Here is a 20,724-nt window from a genome sequence, read left to right as displayed (position 1 = left end):
CTGGCCAGCCTGAGCCCTTCAGAGAAGGGATGGGTGAAGGAGAGCACCCCATATCACCGCTCCTTGTGGACAAGGTCCCGGACCCACGGAATCGAGCGGGGGAAACTGAGGTGCAGAAGATCCCGCCAGATGGTGGGATGAATCCTGACCCCTATACGAGGGGCAGGGGGAACAGGGGACCGGACACCTGCCCAGGTGTGACTGGTGTGATGACCTGCGGGCAGAGGCGGAGCTATGGGGGCAGCCACTCCTGGAACAGTGTACGTTCTGCGGAAGGGGGATGGAGAACTCACCAACAGAGGTGGCTGGGGGTTGCCCGGACGGGGCGGGGAGCTTTCCCCGGAAGGGCCTGCCCCGGCTAGAGGGCCGAAGGGCCAAAGGGCTGAGGTCAGCCGGACCTTCTGCTTCTTAAGGGAGGGAGGCGTGTAACAGGGTGCTGGCCAAAAAGGTTCTGGCCAGGCCTCTGTTAGCCCAGCTCCAATTAAGAGGTATTAATTCGTACTGGCTGGGTGTGGCTCGCCAAAGGGCTTAAGGAAAAACTCCTGTGGGCCTTGTTAGCCAGGAGGCTATATAAAGCTGGCAGGAAGGAAGCAGAGGGGGGAACAGGAAAGGGAGGAGCCTGTGGCTGTAGTTCCCAGCTGGCTGAAGAAGCTAGCTATCCCTCAGGGAGCTGGCTGGAATGGACTGTATCTAAATGGTGGTGGGAACTGACACAAGGAATAAAAGGGCACTGGTGCTTGCATATTAAACGGTCTCCAACTGATTTTTGGGACGAGCAGTGAAGCGCTCCGTTACAACAACCTACCCTAAATTCTCAATTACTGAGGGACAATCTTCACTCATTGCTATATTTGCTTTCCACAACCAACTCTCTGTATAAACTTTTCATGAGTGATGTACCCAAATATTTGGATGCTAATATCTAAACTGTATTCTTAAATCTATTCACCTTAATTTGGGTTATCACTGATGATGCACTATATGTATCTTATGACTTTTTAAACAAACTTTGTATTTGTGGATAATCTAAGCACTATACTCAGATGTACAAACACTCTTTTCTTAACCTGTGTACTATAAAATTTTTTAACATTAGCTTTAATAACATTTTAGTTTGGAGGTATGTAGAGGGCAGTGAGAGAAGAAGACTTAATGGGCATGTTGTATCTTTGCTGGCTGTGCTGTATGAATGTTAGAAAGGAGACAGGTTCAAGGGGACCCAGCTGAGATGTTCAATATGACAAGGAAACTCATCAGTGTCTCACATTCACCTTGTCCCTAAATATCTTGAGAACAAGAAAAATTCTGGAATTAACTAATTGATTTAGAACTGATCAAAGGCAATAATGCTTTACACAGTATGTGCTTAACCTGTGGAACTCCCCGCAACAGGAAGTTATTGTGCAAAATACCACAGATCTGGATAATTTAATGCTTACTTATACTTGTAGCTAAATAAGCTAGAATAATACTAAGGGTAATAAAAACTTGTGCTCCAGCTTGTAAGCCAATCTCCATAGGACTTAGGAAGGCATTTCACTTCAGTTATGAGTGTGACTTTACATAGTAATTGTGCAGCGCACAAACAAGTTGATTGCCACCCTCTTCAGAGTTGGCTGTATTTCAGTGGTGCTTGCATAGATTATATAACTGTACAGCACATTGGGGCCCTTCAGAATGAAAGGTGATCTATGAATGGAAGATATTATTTAAGCCTTTCTCTTTCTCATTAGCTTATGACTAACTCTCACTGTGCAGAGCTCTGTGATGCTGTGTGTTGAGGATGCTAGAGAAAATGGAATGGATTGAATTGCTTTGCAGGTAGCAAGACGCATATGGAGCCTTTGTAGCCTTCTTTGTTTGTTTGTTTTTGCTTTTTCGTTTTAAATTGACATGCTAAAAGGGAACGAAAAAGTCTACTCAGAGATGGGAGCGCGCAGTTGGCTTAAATCATTTTTCAAGGGCAACAGGGAACAATGGAGAGTGGAAGGCGATGGAACACCACAGCAGGAAAAGAGATTTGAAAGCACTTTTATTTCTGATGTTACGGGAAGGTTTTAAAAGAATGAGGATGAGGCAAGATGGAAAAGTAAGTGGCGACCAGAGTCCTGAGAGATCCTCTGAAAATCAGGGTGCACTGGAGTCCCCAGCATATTTCAGACTGTGTAGCAAGGTTTAAAAATCACCCTTTTGGTGTATAACTTTGGAAGTGTCAACTTGATTGTGCCAACTCAAACTACTGGTTTAGCAAGCCCAGTATCCAGAGGCTAATATTCACTTCTTCAGAAGAACGCCCGGAGTGCATTTGACCTCTTCTGCAATGCTCCATAGGCAGCATGGCCTACTGGAAGAAAGACACCAGAGTGGGGAGCCAGGACTCCTGGGTTCTTTTCCCAGCTCTGACATAGCATGTCTATGCGACATGAGGCTTAACCTCTCTGTTTCAGTGTCCCCATCTGTCAGAGGGATGAATATTCCTAACCAATCTTTAGAAAGCACTTTCAAATCTACAGAAGGAAAAGTGATGAGAATTATTAAGGGGTGGAGGGAATTCCTTCTTGACCTTTCTGGGTGATTATCTGATGCTCTGAAGCATGAGAGCTGATTCTCCCTATTTTAATGCATAACAAAATACATTACTGTTGGCCATACAATTTCCTACCCCTTTACAATCTCAGTCCCATAGTATGCTGCAGCAGAGTGTTCCACCTGTTTTGTGAGGAGGTATGTGTCGTCTGTCAATTTCACCCATCGTCCCCTTATTCTTGGATTACGTCATAGTGTAAAAAGTGGGGAGTCATCGTTTAAAAATGTTTAGTAGATCCTTAAAATAATCTGTAATCTATCTGCCCCAACCATTGTCCCCTGCAGCTGGGATTTCATCAGAGCTCACGTACTAAACAGAGTCTTGCCTGATTGTTACTTGGATGGGAAGACCCAAAGGAAAGCCACAGGTGCTGTAGCACATGGTGTTGGTGACTGACTTTCCTCTGAATCAGCACTGACCCCAGTTCCTCAGTTTGATGCAAGGGGCGCTGTGTTGCTGATTGTACCATCTTTCCGCTAAAGCCGAAAACTCAGGTTCTGACCTCTTGTGGCCAATAAAGAACCTGTTGCGGTTTTTAGCCTTCGTGTCCTGATCATATTCCAAAGTGGGTGACTATGTTGTGTTGATCTAAACGTGCCCGGAAATTTCACCTGAATACAGTATTCTTCATTTCCTCCCCTAGAGGGTTGTAGCATTGCTGTGTGCTGGGTAAATGTGCTCCCGTCCCAAAGGTGGCTGCATTTCCGTGGCAGGGGAAGTAATTCCGTATACATGTCCTGTAAGGTGCTTGGCTTTTGTAAAGCACTCTGAGACGCACTGATGAAATGTGCATAGAAGCGCTAGGTAGTGTTACTTGGTAATCCTTTGGGATGGCAAGTGCTGTAGCAGTGCCTGATGGGGACATCGGGAAGGGGTTTCATGGAGACTGGCTGCCATCTCTCCCATGTGAGCTATTCAGTACCATGTCTGGCACTGCACTCCGCTACTCGAGTGCAGAGGCATTTTATTAAATAAAAATGTATTTAATTGAATGAAGCTTTGATGCTGGCTGGATGCCAAAGGCAGGCCAGCAACTGCCTGCCCTCTCCCTCTGTTTTTCTTTCAGTTCCTTAAACCCCAGCGCCTCTCAAGTACTTTTGTTTACTTTTTTTTTTTTTAATTGAGAGGATGCTCCCAGAGCCAGCAGGTTTGAAGTGCAAAGAGCCAGAGCTTTGACTAGCCTGTGGTGATGCCTTATTGGATCTATTCCTACACTAACATCAACCCCCCCCCCATGTGGGTGGGGAGGGAGGGAGGGAGGGAATGGGACGACAGATGGGGATTGTGCCAAGGAAGGGGGAACTCAACTGAAATTGAACAGGTGTCGGCCAGGAGATGTTCCTGGCACCCTTTGCTGGCCAGAGTTGTGATGACAGAGAGGCAGCGCATCTTGGAGAGATGCTGTGGGGGAGCATGCATGCCCCACCCCAAGTAACTGGGGGTCACATGTTTAGTCATCTTAAAATGCCACCCTTGTAATATGGGAGCCTAGGAAACAAGGGTCTAACTACAGCAGCTCGGCACCTCCAGCGACAAAGCACCCCTTCATGCTGCACTGGACCCCTGGTGTCAATAGTGATTCAGAAGGATACCGAATCATCCACGTCTGTTCCCTGCACCACAGTGCCCCCCACAGCACTGATTTTGAAGGAAGACCATAGACAATGCTACTTCCTGCAGCCCTTGGGTTTTCCCATCCCACTCCCACCAGCAAGACACTTATCACAATATCCCTGTGTCAGCATGGCTCGGTGCCCCCCACAGGGAGGAGTAGGGAGGGCACCCATGTTGTGGGGTTTCACATGGTTCAGTCTGACATTGCTCATGCTCAGCTGATTCCCGAACAGGCGACCCGTCCGTTACAAGTGAGGGAAAACTCCAGTGAGTATCCAAAGGGACAGCTAAGTCCCCGTAGCAGGTCAGGTTTGGCTCTGAGCATCTTCTCTATGTGAGCCAAAAAGGAGACTGCTCCTGGATAGACACTGGCTTCAGCACAGTTCCCCCTTCCTTCTCCTCGGTTAGTTTGCCATATCCCCATCTCAGAGCTGCATGCATTTCCACTCATGCTTCACACGGGATGATCAGTCCCGAGTCCCCATCTATCCAAATCATATGTAACACTGGAGCTATGTAACTACTTCCTCAATGAAGGACGTGGAAACCTGCAAGGAAGAGAGCAATGCTGTTCTTACCAAGGCGGGCGGACTGGAGGGCCTGACAGAGCTCTCCTTCTCTAATAATAGCCATGGTTCTTGTTGTGTCTTTTGCTCGTTGCCTAACAGGAAGAAACAACATAGGCACAGTGGGGTGTTTACTGATTATACACAACATGCAAAGCTTAGCTATATACACACACTGCTGCTCTGGCAGGGTCCTGGTGGCTTCTGGAACATAAAAGACAATGAGATCCATTTGAGGGCTCACAAACTATTTGAAGGGTACTACCCATTGTTGTGCCTCCCCCCTTAATGAGTAAGGGCATATTTTTAAAAAAGAGGTACCAATGCCTTACTGCCATTAAATAGATAAGGTGCTCCACTTTAAATCTGAGAGCTGGATTATGACCTCTCTCTGGAAAATGTCTCTTCAGCATCACACCAGGTTCTGGAGCCATTTCTGCACTTTGTGGTGTAGCTGTATCAACAGCATCTTCCTGCTCTGTAGTATCAGGGTCCTTTTTAGTAGAAACGGGGACCTGAGGCTCACTGGTGCTATCACAAGGCTCCAGCTACGGCTGTATTATCAGCTTATTTTCACTAGGTCTCCCTGGGATAGAACATCAGCTTGTAAGCACGCATTCAACAGGGTGTGCATGTCTTCTGCATGACATATTTGGTGCCACTTCTACCTGCTAAGACAGGGGTCTCGTCGGTGATGTAATTGCTCCAGGTTTCTATGAATTATCTCTAAAGTATCTTCGTTTTCTCCAACATGAAAACTGCACTCTCGGATGTGACTATTTGTGGCAATTCAATCAGGCTATTTCTGTGAATGTTCCCTTGTAGATCAGCCTTTAACAAGTTCAGGTGAGACCTTAAATTACAGCCATAACCAACAGAACTGGGGTATAATTTGCAGTAGCATGTGCCGCATTCCTACAGGTGAAATAAAAATCTGTACTCTTGTGTTGTATACTACTTTGATCCGAAGCCAGAGCATGAATTGCTGGCTTGAATGTGTGGATAAACCTTTCTGCTAATCCATTTGTGGCTGGATGGGAAGGTGCTGATGTGACGTTTGATACCATTTCTTTTGACAAACAATTGAAACTCTTCAGACGTGAACTGAGTTTCATTGTCACTTACAATCTGTTCAGGAACTCCCATCTGTGAAAATAATAGTCTTAGCACTTCCACTGTCTGCGCTGAATTAGCCTGAAGTATTCAGTATGAGTTCAACTATCTAGAATGGGCATCTACTACAATCAAAAATATATGTCCTATTAATGGTCCAGTGTAGTCTATGTGGATTTGCTGGCACAGAGCAGTTGGTTGCTCTCAAGGATTCCAAGGAACATGTGTGGGCACGTGTTGTGTTTCGTTGATGACCTTAACATTGTTTTGTCATTTCCTCTATTTGTGTATCAATCTGTGGCCACCACACAAAACTCCTAGCAAAGACTTTCATTTTTACAATTCCCAAATGGCCTTCATGTAATTCTTGGAGTACACATGACCTGAGCTCCATACGAATAACCAGGCTTGGGTCACACCTTGATATATACTCAACTGTGCTTTTCAGGCAGAGAAAGCTGGAAACTGTTGTTTGTGTGCATAAATCCATCCATTCGTCGTAATGTAGAATTTAGTGACTGTCTCTGATTTCACTTCCTTAGCCTTACTTGCCGCTTCCAATGGCAAGTGTAACGAGCAATCTGCATTCACTTGTTGGTTGATGCTTTTGAACTCAGTATTAACAGTGAGTGCCCAGGAATATTGCCCATCCCCATAATTGTGCTGCAGCCACTACTTGTACTGTCTTTGGGTTAAAAATTGCAACCAGAGGTGGTTGATGTATAGCCAAGAGTAAATGTTTCCATGGCCTGGTGGTGGTTGTGCTTTTTGCACTGACCTGCATGTGAAAATTTCTGTGTGTGACCCGATTTCTTGCAGTTTCTACAGGGCTTGTCCTTGAACCAACTATTATTTGCATTGTGCGACTCTTCCTCACAATAAAAGCATTTAGTCTTTGAGGGTTGTCCGTGCTGTGCTTTCTGCTTGACCCCCCCAGTTAATTTGTTGCACAGATTACACGATGTTGTTTCAGTTCCCTGGCATCGTTAGTAGCTGTTTCTATTGATACAGCAATTTTTAGAGCCCGTTTGGGTGTCAAATGAGCCTCAGTCAATAACAGTTTTGGGTTGTTTCATTTTGAATACCACGCACTAGCTGGTTCCTTAATGCATCATTTAAACGCTTTCCACATTGGCAATGCTCTGTTAATTTCTTTAATCCAGCCACATATTCAGAACTTGTTTCATTTTCTTATTGATTCCATTTCTAAAAGCAGAAGGGCTCTGCAATCACCAGTGGCTTTGGGGAGAGGTGATTTTGTAAAATTTCCAGCAAACAATCTCAGCAAATGTTTTGTCTGCAGGTTTAATAGGAGCTGTTAGGCTACGCGGCGGGTTGTAAATCTTAGCCCCCATTACGCTCAGTAAAACCACCACCATTTTCTCATCAGTTACACTATTAGCTATTATATACTGTTCTAGTCTCTCGATAGAGCTGGGCTAGTCCTCTACTGAGCTATCAAACAAGGCCATTTCCCTCCCCAAAACAGATAATTGTAGTCCTTCTTAAAATTATTTTTCTGTAAATGAGCAGGTTACTCACAGTCCCAGAGGCTGCAGACTAGAGTTTCCTCGTCATGTCCCCTTGGCTTCAACCGTCACTGTCTAATTCACTGTGTTCCTGGCTCAGGAGCTCATCCTCCTCGCCAAGGATTGTGTCTTTTGCTTTTTGCACAGCAAAAGTCCCAGGAAGGAGCCAGAGGGCACAGTGGAGTCTAAATAAATAAATAAATAAATACAAGAATAAAACTCCAGTTGAAATCAGTGGGAGTTAGGTACCTGAATACCTTGAGCATCTGGGCCCAAATAACCATGTCTGCTAACTATACACAACATGCAAGACCTAGCTACCTCTAGGCACCACTGCTGCGGCGGGGTCCTGGTGGCATCTCAAACACAGAAGGCTCTGAAGGCTACTAGAGGGGTCACAAACTATTTAAAAGGGTGCTACCCAATTCCTGTGCAAGGAGATTGGGGGCTTTGCAGGGAGCTGCACCAGAAGGGGCCGTGACGCTTTGCTCCCTATGGATTTGGGAATATCGATGTGGTGTGGTGTCGAGTGTTGTTAGGCAATGAACATCCCCCACGTGGCACTAAGGCCTGGAGCGGCTTGAGCACTTGTAGATGTTAGTGGCATCGAGCGGCTGAGCCTGCTTGATCTCCTGGCCCATCCCATGCCCCTCGCCCCTCACATTAGCAACAGGCAGGAAGGGAAGAGATTCCCGTGGAGACGGGGAGGGCAGAAGTAACGTCACCTTGCTAGAAAGAAATTAAATCCTTGGCGGAGTTTCCAAGACAGGCAGGAGGAGCTGGACTGTGCAGCCCCTTAAGGGCTTGGTCTGAATGTGTGTCAACAGCCACCTGGCAACAAATCAAAGCTGCTGCACTTGTCACAGCCTGGGCTGCCGTGCTGTAGTGTCCCACTGAGGCAGGCAGTGGAGTCACCAAGAGGCCCGTGCTGTCTGCGAGCTGAGCTGCTACGGGCATGGAATGACACAGGCCTAGTCTCCCTGTTCTGGGATTGCAGATCATTAAGCTGCTACTGATGCTGCTTCCCTGCCCTGGAGCACGGTGCTTGCTCCGAGGGGTACAGGCCAATCCTTCTGTAGGCAGTGCCCAGGCACTACCAGCGCAGGCACCAGCTCCAGCTTTCACCAGAGGAGGATGCTGAGCACTGAGTCCTATCAGAGACTAGCTGAAGCCTGTGGAGTGCATTACCCTGGGACAGGGATGGTCCCTTCCCAGCTCTAATCCTTTTAGGAAGGTGGGGGATTGGGTTTGCAAGAGGGTATTGAATATGTTTAAGAGGATTACGCCCCTGCAGTGCCGATGACCCCTAGGTAGGTTGTCAGCAGTGGGGATCAATCTTGGCACCTCTGGATCTTAATGCAAGAGCTTCTCCTGCCTGAGCTAAAAGACCCAGCTCTCAGCCGAGGCTGTAGCAAGCTCATCAATCTCTATGGGTATGTCTATACTGCAGAGGAAAGCCTGCCACACTGCGTCCCAGAGCCTAGGTCAATTGACTCGGCTTGTGGGCCTCGGGCGGTGGGGCTAAAAATAGGGTGTAGACGTTCCTGGTCAGGCTGGAGCCTGGGCTCCGGGACCCTCCCCACTTGCCAGATTTCAGAGCCTGGGCTCCAACCCGAGGGGGAACGTCTGCACTGCTATTTTTAGCCCCATGAGCCTGAATCAATTGACCTGGGGTCTGAGACTTGGTGCTGTGGGTTTTTCTTTGCAGTGTTGTCATACCCTAACCGCTGTCAGGGAGAGACAGGGTGCCACACAGCATGGGCATGGCTCACAGACCCATAACATATCCTCTCGTCCCATACCACAGAAACCAGCCAGGAAGTTAGGATCAAAAGAAACACAAGAAGTGATAAGAGCAAAGCTGGCACCAACCCTATTCCTGGAGATGAGACTGAAGTAGTCTCTGTATCTTCAGAGAGAGGCGGGTTGCCAGGAATAAGAGCTCAGCGCAGGGGCTGTGGCAGACAAGGTTTGGACTAGGTGAAACAATCTCATTGGGCCTAATTCACCACTGCATTACTCCAGTTTTACGTCTGAGTAACACAACATTGAATCAGGCCCCTTTCCCTTTAAATTCACCTTGAATAATTTTTTGAGTTATCAGAAGAGTCCTTGTGACATAAACTTAAAAGCCCAGCATTTGCTCAACATTCTGGAGCCTCCAGGATTTCTGCAACAATAGGGACCAGATACTTGCTTTATTGAAAGAAAAACGTCAATTAGCTGGAATGGGCCTGGTAGCACTTGCCAGACCTCTCAGAGACGTTATTAGTGGATGCGGAGATCATTTCTAGAAATTGGAGAAGGACAGACCTAAGTCACAAAGGTCAGATCGGGAGCCAAAAGTTCCCAAAGTTCAGTGGGGTTCTGGTCTGGGGGGTTGGGTCAGCTCCATCTTTGCTAATAACAGAAAACATTTGCTCTTCAATTTGTCAACCATCACCCTGAGCAGCAGCTCTCAGTGAGGGCTAGTGCATAAACCACATGGGAAGGTCGTCTATGCAGTTGCTTTGGAGTTTTGGATGAGCTCTCAAAATGGCTTGTCCCATTAACCGCAAATTTTCTATCACAATCCACCTGTCTTCTGGACAGGAGAGAGCACAGGGAAAGGAGCTTTCAAGATAGTTCCAGGAGGGGAGAGTGTGCAAATCTTGGTTTATAATTGAAACCACCTACAGACTTAGCTGTAGAATGACTGTCATGCCTTCAGAACATCCACCAGGCAGTTTTTTGTTCAGGGATATTGAACCAAACCACTTTCTGACTGGTCTGAACCTTTCTTATGCTAGAATCCTGCCAAAAGAGGGAGCCTCATCTCTGGTGCCAAATGAAATGGCTCCCTCTTGATTTATGGACGGTCCCAATTTAGGGTTGTGGGCATGGAGGAGGGCGAAAAGACTTGCACTGCAACAAAATCCACTCTTTCCCATATTCCTCTCTGTGATTTAGAGTGCAGAGGCTCCCCTAAGGGTTTCACTGGGGAGATGGGCTCATCAAAGATCCAACCTTTCAGTTTTGCAGTGTGATAGCTCATGGGACTGGAGCTGTTCATAAAATGCCCTCCCCTTCCCCCCACCCCCGGACCCTGAGGATTCTGTATAAGCGAGGCTGTACTAACACACAAGCTGACAGCTGCAGGTTCCTCTAGCTAGTGGCTCCAGCACCAAGCAATTTCTATTAATTTACCAGGGAAGATACAACTGGTACCAGTAGATGCTAGGGATTAGTGTCCAGATTTTTATGTTTCTATCATGTAAATCTAGATGTACATTTGATGCAGTCCACAGAGTCATAAGGCACAGAATTTGATGTCCCTGGTGCTAATATCACGCAACACACTAGCTTAATGCATGCAGTCACGTGCCTCTCTCTAGACGCTGGCTGGCCTCGGTGATTATAGCAGCCTGCTAGCTATTCACATTTAATGGAGTTACTCTTTCAGCTCAAGTGGCAGGTGCCTGTGCCGAAGGTCTGAGGTTTGATACCCGCTGATGATGAATGTGTGGCCACAGTTTGATACAATTGCATAAAATAATGTAAAGCTAGGGGCTTTTAACGGAACGCAGTTAGCAGATTCCGTTATTCTGTGGGAAGTTGGATGCAGCTAAAGCTATTAGTGATGCAAGCTTCTGCTAGCATAATCCTGCCAAAGCTGCCAATTCTGGATGCTGCTGCTTCTGATACCAGCCTGATCAGATTGCAAACACCACTCAATGGAGGATAGGAAAGGGGCTGCTCTGACAGAATGGCTGGGGTTGGCTTAGCTTTTCTGATCATTCTCTTCCCAAGCCCTTCTACTCCTCAACAGATATTCCTTCTGTTCATGGAAGCAGGTGCTGTTGTTGATTTTTCCCCACTGACATGTGAGATAAAAAGATGCCAAATGAGAAATGCAGAAACAAGGAAAGAAGAAATTACTTTTTTTTTATCATGTTTAAATCCTGAAGCAGATTTAGTTTGTGGCCAACATTAAAAACAACATTTTCATTACGTAGAAAAATTAATCTCGTCAGATTCTCAGCTTAATCTCCTCTGAATATTCATGTAATGGTCAGTCTGTGTGCTTTCTGATATTGACATACCACAGCTGAACTCATCAACCCCTAGCATTAGGAGCGGAGGTGCAGAGAACAATCCTGCACTCTCTGTGTGGAAGGGCCAGATGCCCCACTAGATGGTCTCTCTTACCTAACCCTCAGCATTTCTAATATGGCCCACGGGCACCATCTTTAACTTCTCTGATTCTATGACTGTGGCCCATCTAGTCTGGTATCCTGTCTCCAGCCGGGGTCAAGGCTGGATGCTTCTGAGGAAAGGGTAAAACCTGCAATGTCCCCTGCTTATGCCATCTCAAGGCTCTCTGCTGGGTGTGTCCAGGACAGAAGGACTTCAGCAGAGAGTGCAGGATAAGGCTCTCTGGTTCTCTGCCTGCCGGTTAGTACAGGGCTGACATGAGGTCACCTTGTGATTGAATCACCAGACATCAGACGTGCCATTTGGTATTGAGCAGGACTGGGTGAATGGCAGAAATATGTGCGCCAGAGCAACATGTCTTCACCCCGGCTTTGGAGACTCCAGATTCGGCAGTCACAGCATCTACCAAGGGTTCTGCCCTCTGGATCTGCAGTCAATGAGTGTTCTTCTGATGTAAAGCTTTTCCCTGGGGGTTGGCTGGTTGTGTCGTCACACAGTGTCCCTCTGCCGTACTTTGAGCTGGTTTCTCTGGCTCAGAGAGCACCTGCCATCTTGCTCCTAGAGTTTAATTACATTTTTATTCCAGTTAGTATCTGGACTCAGAAATAGTAAGCTCCAACCACAGCAGTGACAGAAAGCAGCAGCTCAGTGCAAATGCCCTTACATTCCTATGCCAGCACACAACTGACTAGTGCTCTGGGAGCCTGTTCCTGGAGCAGGCGGAGGAGTTACGGATTACATTTGTCAGTTACCCAGTTCCCTTAGGTTTAAATGAGCGAATAATCCTCACTTCATTCTATTGAGAACCTCAGAAGATGTCATCACAGGCGTGGGGTGGAATATGTCCTCCCCATGGCACTCCAATGAATTGTGATCGGCTGTCTGGTGTGTGCCCCACTGCCCGCTACTGGGTAGATCCCGCCAGAACTGCTCGAGTGTCTCTCCACTCCGCGTAGCAGCAGAACTAGCTGACTTTCCTCACAGGTCAGTGTGTTTTGGAGGTGAGGGCTGGAGTTCCGTTCCCTGCAGCGACATGTCTGCAGTTCTAGGGACCACTCTGTCCATGAAGCTTTTCAAAGAGGCGGCGCTGGCTACTGGCAAGGGCACTGGGCTGGGAATCAAGAGAGCTGGGTTGTAGTCCTGGCTCTGTCACTGCCCAGGACACCTTTGTTTCCCCTCATACCCCTTTTCTGTCTTGTCTACTTACAATGTAAGCTCTTCCTAGCAGGGACCGTCTCTGGCTGTGTGTTTGTACAACACCAGTGGGACTCTGATTTCAGCTGGGGCATCTAGTCACTATGTATTACAAATGATTAATAATCCGTTTGCAACCCCGGATGATGCGCTATAGCTGATCACACATGGAATGGCTGAGAAGATTCTGGTTTTATTTTAACCGGGGCATCGCAGATCTCTCCTTCAAATGGCTGGGTGCCTGCAAACCAAGGTTGGCCTCACCCACCCCACGGGGGGCAGTGGATATTAACCTCGCCTCTTTAGGCACCAGGGAAGGAAATGAGATCCTTAAAGTTCCTTCCACATGGCTGAGCCAAAGCGCCATGTGAATCTGGTTGTGCTGTAAGTCTTGCTCTCTCCAGCTGGGATCATGCTTTGGGCTCAGAGTTTACTATCTGAAAGCGTCCTTTTATGCCAGCCCTCTGGTCTGAGTAGGGGCCTTTGATCCTTCAGCCAAGTAGATCAAGCGTCTGGGAAAGCAGCCTGTCCATGCCCCATGTTGCTTTCCCCTGCACTTTCTTTCATAGATGGATTTCCCTACCAGCTTGCTCTCCTCCCACTCCTCCCTCTTTCTGCAGCCTGTAACTATTTCACTAGGGGTGTGTGTGAGAGAGAGACAGAGAGAGAGAAGCTTGAATGGAGGGGCCCTGGCTGCAAGAGACAGACCTGACTGGCTCAGATAGGTGGTGGAGCCCATGTAGGATTGAAATCCCAGGCTAGTCAGTTGGCATAGCCCCAGTGCTGCACTTGCCGTATGGTGGTGCCCTGTGCAAAAGGGCCCGTCGCTCCAGAGACATGATGGGTTGGGGGGAGAATTCCCTCAGCTCAGGAGCAGTCTTTTGTCTCTGGTAACGTTCTGCCAGGTAAATACAGGTAGGGGTCCCATGTCCTGCCTATGCCGCCAGGTCCAGGTCCCCTCCCAAACCTGCACTAGAACAGCCCACACATGCTTTGCTGTGCCAGCCCCGCAAGCCAGAGAGCTGTACGGAGACAGAATGAGGCAGAGCACAAATGAGTTGCTGGAGGCCCTGTATCTGTAATGCAGCTGAGTAGGGAGCCAGCCACAAAAGCTGCTGAATGTTTTATGGTGTATTTAAGACCTGTGCAAACTCTGGACACTGCTCTGTATATCTCTTTTACTAGACAATAACTCTTACGGGAGAGCTGCTACGGTGAGGCACTAGCCGGGGGTGCCAGGGGAATGCGTGTGGGGGCGAAGAGGTGGAGATAGGTGAGGCGGAGCTCGGTTCTCGGCAGGATGGTGTGAGCAGGGATGGGAAAGTGGTGCTCGTGGCCCAGAGGCGACTCGACAGTTGGCAGGGTTGAGGGATTTCGAGACACTACGGCCAAACGTCACAACAAATGAGGATGTCGGCTCGATGTGGGGGATATTGAGGCTCTCTCTTCGCTGCCCCAAACCGCATGATGGTTCACACTGCAAATAAACACCTTTTCTGCACTGAAGACAAAGCCTGAGTCAGTATGCAGGAGGGGTGGTAAGGGTCTGTATTAGCCAGTTGGGGGGAGCATGTCACCGGGAGGGGGTGCAGCACTGGCATGTGCAGGGGCATAAAGGACCATACTTGTATGTAGGGAGACCGTTGGTGTTCCAGGAGCTGCAGTGGAGGGGTTAGGTGGTGTTGGTATTACAGCAGTGCCTATAGTGTGCTAGGCCTTATACAGCTACATAGGGGGAGACAGCACCTGCCCTGAGAAGCTCACAGTCTATGAAGACAAGCAGTAGAGGAAGGGTATGGGGGGAGGGAAGTGTTGTACCAGACAAGGCCAATGTCCATCTAGCTCCTTCTCTCATCCCCAACAGTAACTTGTGTCTGATGCTGCAGAGAAAAGTATAAAAAGATCCATCTGGTCACCTGTGCAATGATTTATCCTGGAGCAAAACTTCTCCCAGACCCCACCCACTGATCAGCTTACACTTGGAACTCAGAGGGTGGAGGGCTCTTGCCGGTTGTGTTCCGGCTGGTGCCGCTGCCAATACAATTCTCACTAGTGGAACTCTCCAGGCTCGGCTAGGCCCTTTTCATTCTGAATCATTCTACACTGAGGTCAGGAGGGTGAGACTCATTTGTGTATCATAGGGGCTGTACTGCTAACAGATTCTCCTTTGGGGCAAGCGCTAAGGGCCTATACATTCATGGCAGGAGGATCTGAGCTCTAGTTCTATTGTCACTGTGGAGTCATGAGAGGCCGCAGTACCTGTGTGCAGCATGACAGAAACGGTAGCATAGAGAAGAGGGTGGCATAAATACCTGTACAGATAAAAATCCTGGGTCCTAAGTGGGCATGGATCTGTTACAATTTACTCACTGTCCTGTCAGCTTTGCATCTAATAAAGGCAGCTGTTACTTTTATGTCCTGCTCCAGCAAGGGCCAGATTTCAGGGTCCCAGCAAACCTATGCAGAGCTGTGAGCCAGGGTAGCAGAGAGCTCACCCTGTGCGAATCCCTGCGTGCTGCAAATAGATCAGCATCTCACAGAAAGAACTGACTGCTGAGTGGATTATAACAGATAACAAAATGTTAATAAAACTCCACTGCAAACAAAAGAGAGAGGCTCGTAGCATGGTTAGGCCTAATCAGAATGCAGAGAGTTGTGAAACCTCATTTGATACTGTCCAAAATGAACACACAGAAGAGGGCTGGATGGCAAATGTTTACTGGGAATAACTCTAGGCTGTATGTTGAGAGACCTGCTCCTACCAACTTCCCCACATACCCTTCTCCCCACAAAGAGGGAGAGGGCTGGATCAGAACATGTCTGATGTGATACATGCTTATATTCCCAAGTGCCTTTTCAGGCACAGAATGAGAATGCGTCACTTCACCAGTAAGGTTCTCTTGGTTACCTTCAGAGTAAGGCCCTTGCTAGAGCAACTGTACCAAGGTGTCAGTCCAGTTTAGGACTAGAACTAGTGGGTGGAGAAGAAAAGTGTATCTAGCTAGTTTCCTGTGGGTAACCTGCTAGGCCTAGCTGGTGTGGCAGTGAGCAAGGAATGAGGATCAAAGGGGCTCCAGGCAGGACAGCTAGGCATGGGCCCCTGCTTGCAGAGCAAGGTGCAACCCCCATTGTCCTGGGCCTGTAACAATAGTTGCAATGTCAGGGTTCTTGGGACAAAAACTGCTGTCTCCATCTGGCACAAACGAATCCTGCTCAAATAAGAGATGTCCTGAACCCTTGCCCCAAACCAGAGCCCCGGCCCCAGGCTTTCCTGAGGTTTGGAAAATGCTAGTTGACTGTTTTATAAAAGACCGGGGGGAGAGGGGGTGTAAATCTTTCCCTTTCCTACATTTTTCCATTTTGCATGGTTGCCGACCTCAAGGTATTTCCAGCATCACTAGAAACAGGACCTCCCGGAGATCTCCCAGCAGAGCTGCAGGCCCCAAATGCTCTGATTGCTTGGGGATGAGTAACTGAACTTTGAGAGGCTTATCAGAGAGAGCCTGCAAAGCTTTTGTTCCTGGAACAAATGTCTCAGGCCTGCCTCGCTGATGATATTGTCTGTTTCAAGAGAGTCAGAGGAAACTGCAAAACACTGTCTGTTAGGTCAGTGAGGGGGAAGCAAATGAATTGGTTTTGTACAGTTTATGTTGATGCTTCTCTTTGTGGTGAAGGTTACCCCCTGTGCAGACGGCCCCCGCAGGCCTGGGCACCACTTAAGCCCTGACTGAAGGGGGGAGTTTCACCCTCTGACAACTATTTGCTTTCCACATGGGGGTGCGTGTGTGCCTTTTGCAATATTGTCCTAGGAAATCTGCTGGTCTAAGTGATAAGATGAAGGACTGAATTGGGCTATGGAGACTGAGCTCCCCTCTCATTCTTAAAGGGGAAGGTCCCTCCAGAGATCTATGTAAAGCTTGTTACCAGCTTGTTTACAAGATAAACGGGACTTCATTCTCCTGGGAAATTAGGCTTACATTTTTAACAGGGAAGGTAATTAACCACTGGGCCAACGCACCAAGGGTCATGGTGGATTCTCCATCACTGACAATTTTTAAATCAAAATTGGATGTTTTTCTAAAAGACCTGCTCTAGGAATTGTTTTAGGGCAGTTCTCTAGCCTGTGCTATCCAGGAGGTCAGACTAGCGGGGTGATCACCGTGGGCCCTTTCAGCCTTAGAGTCGATAAATCTATGACAGTGATTCTAGCACCTTTTATTCGGGATAAATTTCCTTGGTGCTGGGGAAAAAAATTAAAAACATATTTTTAAATTGGAACAAATTGTTTTAAAGCTCTGACGGGGATAAGTAACACTTAGAAAGTGCAGAGTATTTCACACAGATAGAAATAATGCCCTAAATATACCCGCCTAATTAGATGTACTTTCTCTACAAAGACACAATTCTAATGTTCCTCCTCTCTCTGTAATTAAAGAAGCATTTACCACGCATTAGAACTTTTAATTAGGTCTAACATCTAATAAACTTGGAGTAAACTAAACAAATATTTTCTCCATCAGTGGATAGTTTTTAATCAGTGTTTGGGGGCGTTAAATTTCAAATAACAATCATCAGCGAGTGTCCTGAAGGAGTTGATGAATGATTTCAGGGTAGCCTATTAAGTACCTGGGAATTATTAGGATCAAACAGATTTGAAAATAAAAACCACCCTCCTAAGGGCATTAGTGGGGTACTAAGGAGGAAATCTGTCCACCCCCCTCACTCCTTGGTAAAGCATGTTTTAGTGCTAGAGGGTGAGGCTATTTTGCAGTCTTTATTGGAAAACTCCCATTGATTTCAATGGGAACAGGACCAAGCTCAAGTACACAGCAGGTAAACTTCTCCTAGAATGTGAAAATCCAGCTGTGTTCTCCACAGGTGAAATTTGCCCCTGCACAGAGAAGCAGCACGAGGTCGATTTCTGAGCTGTCAGCATAGAAGGTCATCTCCCAGTGAAGGGGAAGCTGCAGAGGCTGGGAGATGAGAGGTGAGGGCCCAGATTAGAATTCTTGCTGTCTGGAGAGAGAGAGGAGGTCACCTCTTAGGGTATGTCTACACTACAGGATTAATCCAAATTTACAGAATTCGAATTTTGGAAACAGATTGTATAAAGTCGAATGTATGCGGCCACACTAAGCACATTAATTCGGCGGTGTGCGTCCATGTCCCGGGGCTAGCGTCGATTTCCGGAGCGTTGCACTGTGGGTAGTTATCCCATAGCTATCCCAAAGTTCCCGCAGTCTCCCCCGCCCATTGAATTCTGGGTTGAGATTCCAGTGCCTGATGGGGCAAAAAACATTGTCGCAGGTGGTTCTGGGTACAGCCTCACCCCTCCCTCCATGAAAGCAACGGCAGACAACCGTTTCGCGCCTTTTTTTCCTGGGTGAACACAGCAGACGCCATACCACAGCAAGCATGGAGCCCACTCAGCTCAAGACAGCAGTCATGAACATTGTAAATACCTCACGCATTATCGTGCAGTTTATGCTGAACCAGGACCAGAAAAACGAGGCAAGGAGGAGGCTGCGACGGCAGCGTGGCGACGAGAGCGATGAGGACATGGACATGGACACGGACACAGAATTCTCTCAAACCGCGGGTCCCAGTGCTTTGGAGATCATGTTGTTGATGGGGCAGGTTCTATCCATGGAACGCCAATTCTGGGCCCGGGAAACAAGCACAGACTGGTGGGACCGCATAGTGTTGCAGGTGTGGGACGATTCCCAGTTGCTGCGAAACTTTTGCATGCGTAAGGGCACTTTCATGGAACTTTGTGACTTGCTTTCCCCTGCCCTGAAGCATCAAAATACCAGGATGAGAGCAGCCCTCACAGTTGAGAAGCGAGTGGCGATAGCCCTATGGAAGCTTGCAAAGCCAGTCAGTCGGGAATCAATTTGGAGTGGGCAAATCTACTGTGGGGGCTGCTGTCATGCAAGTAGCCAAAGCAATCATTGAGCTGCTGCTACGAAAGGTAGTGACTTTGGGAAATGTGCAGGCCATAGTGGATGGATTTGCTGCAATGGGATTCCCTAACTGTGGTGGGGCGATAGATGGAACCCATGTCCCTATCTTGGCACAGGAGCACCAGGGTACCCAGTACATAAACTACAAGGGGTACTTTTCAGTGGTGCTGCAAGCACGGGTGGATCACAGGGGACGTTTCACCAACATCAACATGGGCTGGCCGGGAAGGGTTCATGACGCTCGCGTCTTCAGGAACACTACTCTGTTTAAATGGCTGCAGCAAGGGACTTACTTCCCGGAGCAGAAAATAATCGTTGGGGATGTTGAAATGCCAATAGTTATCCTTGGGGACCCAGCCTACCCCTTAATGCCATGGCTTATGAAGCCATACACAGGCAGCCTGGACAGGAGTCAGGAGCTGTTCAACTACAGGCTGAGCAAGTGCAGAATGGTGGTGGAATGTGCATTTGGCCGTTTAAAAGGTCGCTGGTGCACTTTACTGACTCACTCAGACCTCAGCCAAACCAATATCCCCATTGTTATTGCTGCTTGCTGTGTGCTCCACAATCTCTGTGAGAGTAAGGGGGAGACCTTTATGGCAGGGTGGGAGGCTGAGGCAAATCGCCTGGCTGCTGATTACGCACAGCCAGACACCAGGGCAATTAGAAGAGCACACCAGGAAGCGTGGCGCATCAGAGAAGCTTTGAAAACCAGTTTCATGACTGGCCAGGCTACCGTGTGAAAGTTCTGTTTGTTTCTCCTTGATGAAAACCTGCCCCCTTTATTGACTCATTCTCTGTAGGCAACCCACCCTTCCTCTTTGATCACAGCTTGCTTTCAAAGGAAATAAAGTCACTGTCATTTAAAAATCATGTATTCTTTATTAATTGATTATAAAAAGGGGGAGAGAACTGACAAGGTAGCCCAGGTGGGGTTTGGGAGGAGGATCGGAGGGAAGGAAAAGGCCACTAAAAAAAGGTTAAAATAATGACATCCTTTTGCTTGGGCTGTCCACTGGGGTGGAATGGGAGGGTGCACGGAGCCTCCCACCCCCGTGTTCTTACATGTCTGGGTGAGGAGGCTATGGAACATGGTGCAGGGGGAGGGTTATATAGGGGCTGTAGTGCCAGTCTGTGATCCTGCTGCCATTCCTGAAGCTCCACCAGACGCCGGAGCGTGTCTGTTTGCTCACGCAGCAGCCCCAGCGTTGCATCCTGCCACCTCTCATCTCGAGCATCTTTCCTCTCCTCACGTTGGTCCCTTCTGTCCTCACGTTGGTCCCTCCTGTCCTCACATTCACTGACATCTTTCCTATACTTTGAAACCGTGTCCTTCCACTCATTCAGATGAGCTCTTTCATTGTGGGTGGATTCCATGATTTCCGCGAACATCTCGTCTTGCGTCCTCTTTTTCCGACGTCTTATCTGAGATAGCCTTCGGGACGGAGGAGGGAGGCTTGAAAAATTTGCAGCTGCCGGAGGGAGGGAAAAAAGGAGAGAATTTTTTAAAAAGATACATTTTACAGAACAATGCTTATACTCTTTCACGGTGAACAACACTATTCGCCTTACACAGCACATGTGATTTCTGTGCAAGGTTGCATTTTGCCTCTTAATATTGCTGCTAGAGATCACAGACGCAGGTCTGGGCAACAGAATTCGGCTTGCATGCAGCCATAGTAAGCCATTGTCTTTCGGCTTCTGCGTCCTCCTTTCCCACATGCCAAGCAAAGCCTGTTGAGTGCTGCGGTTTTCCTATTAACCTTCAGCAGCAGAAAACAAACTAACCCCGCCCCCCCATCCAATTCTCTGGGATGATCGCTTTATCCCTCCAACAACCGCGTGGCTGGTATCAGGGAAGATCCCTGCTAGCCACACGTGAAAAGCTCAGCGCCAATCACCCTCCCCCCCTCCCCCGCGCTTGGCTTACTACAGGGAAGGATTTCTTTTCAGCCACAGGCAAA

The sequence above is a fragment of the Trachemys scripta genome, chromosome 3 (genome assembly GCF_013100865.1).
Source record: "Trachemys scripta elegans isolate TJP31775 chromosome 3, CAS_Tse_1.0, whole genome shotgun sequence".
Taxonomy (NCBI): Eukaryota; Metazoa; Chordata; order Testudines; family Emydidae; genus Trachemys; species Trachemys scripta.
The sequence above is the reverse complement of the archived record's forward strand: the minus strand, read 5'-3'. Positions refer to the sequence as shown.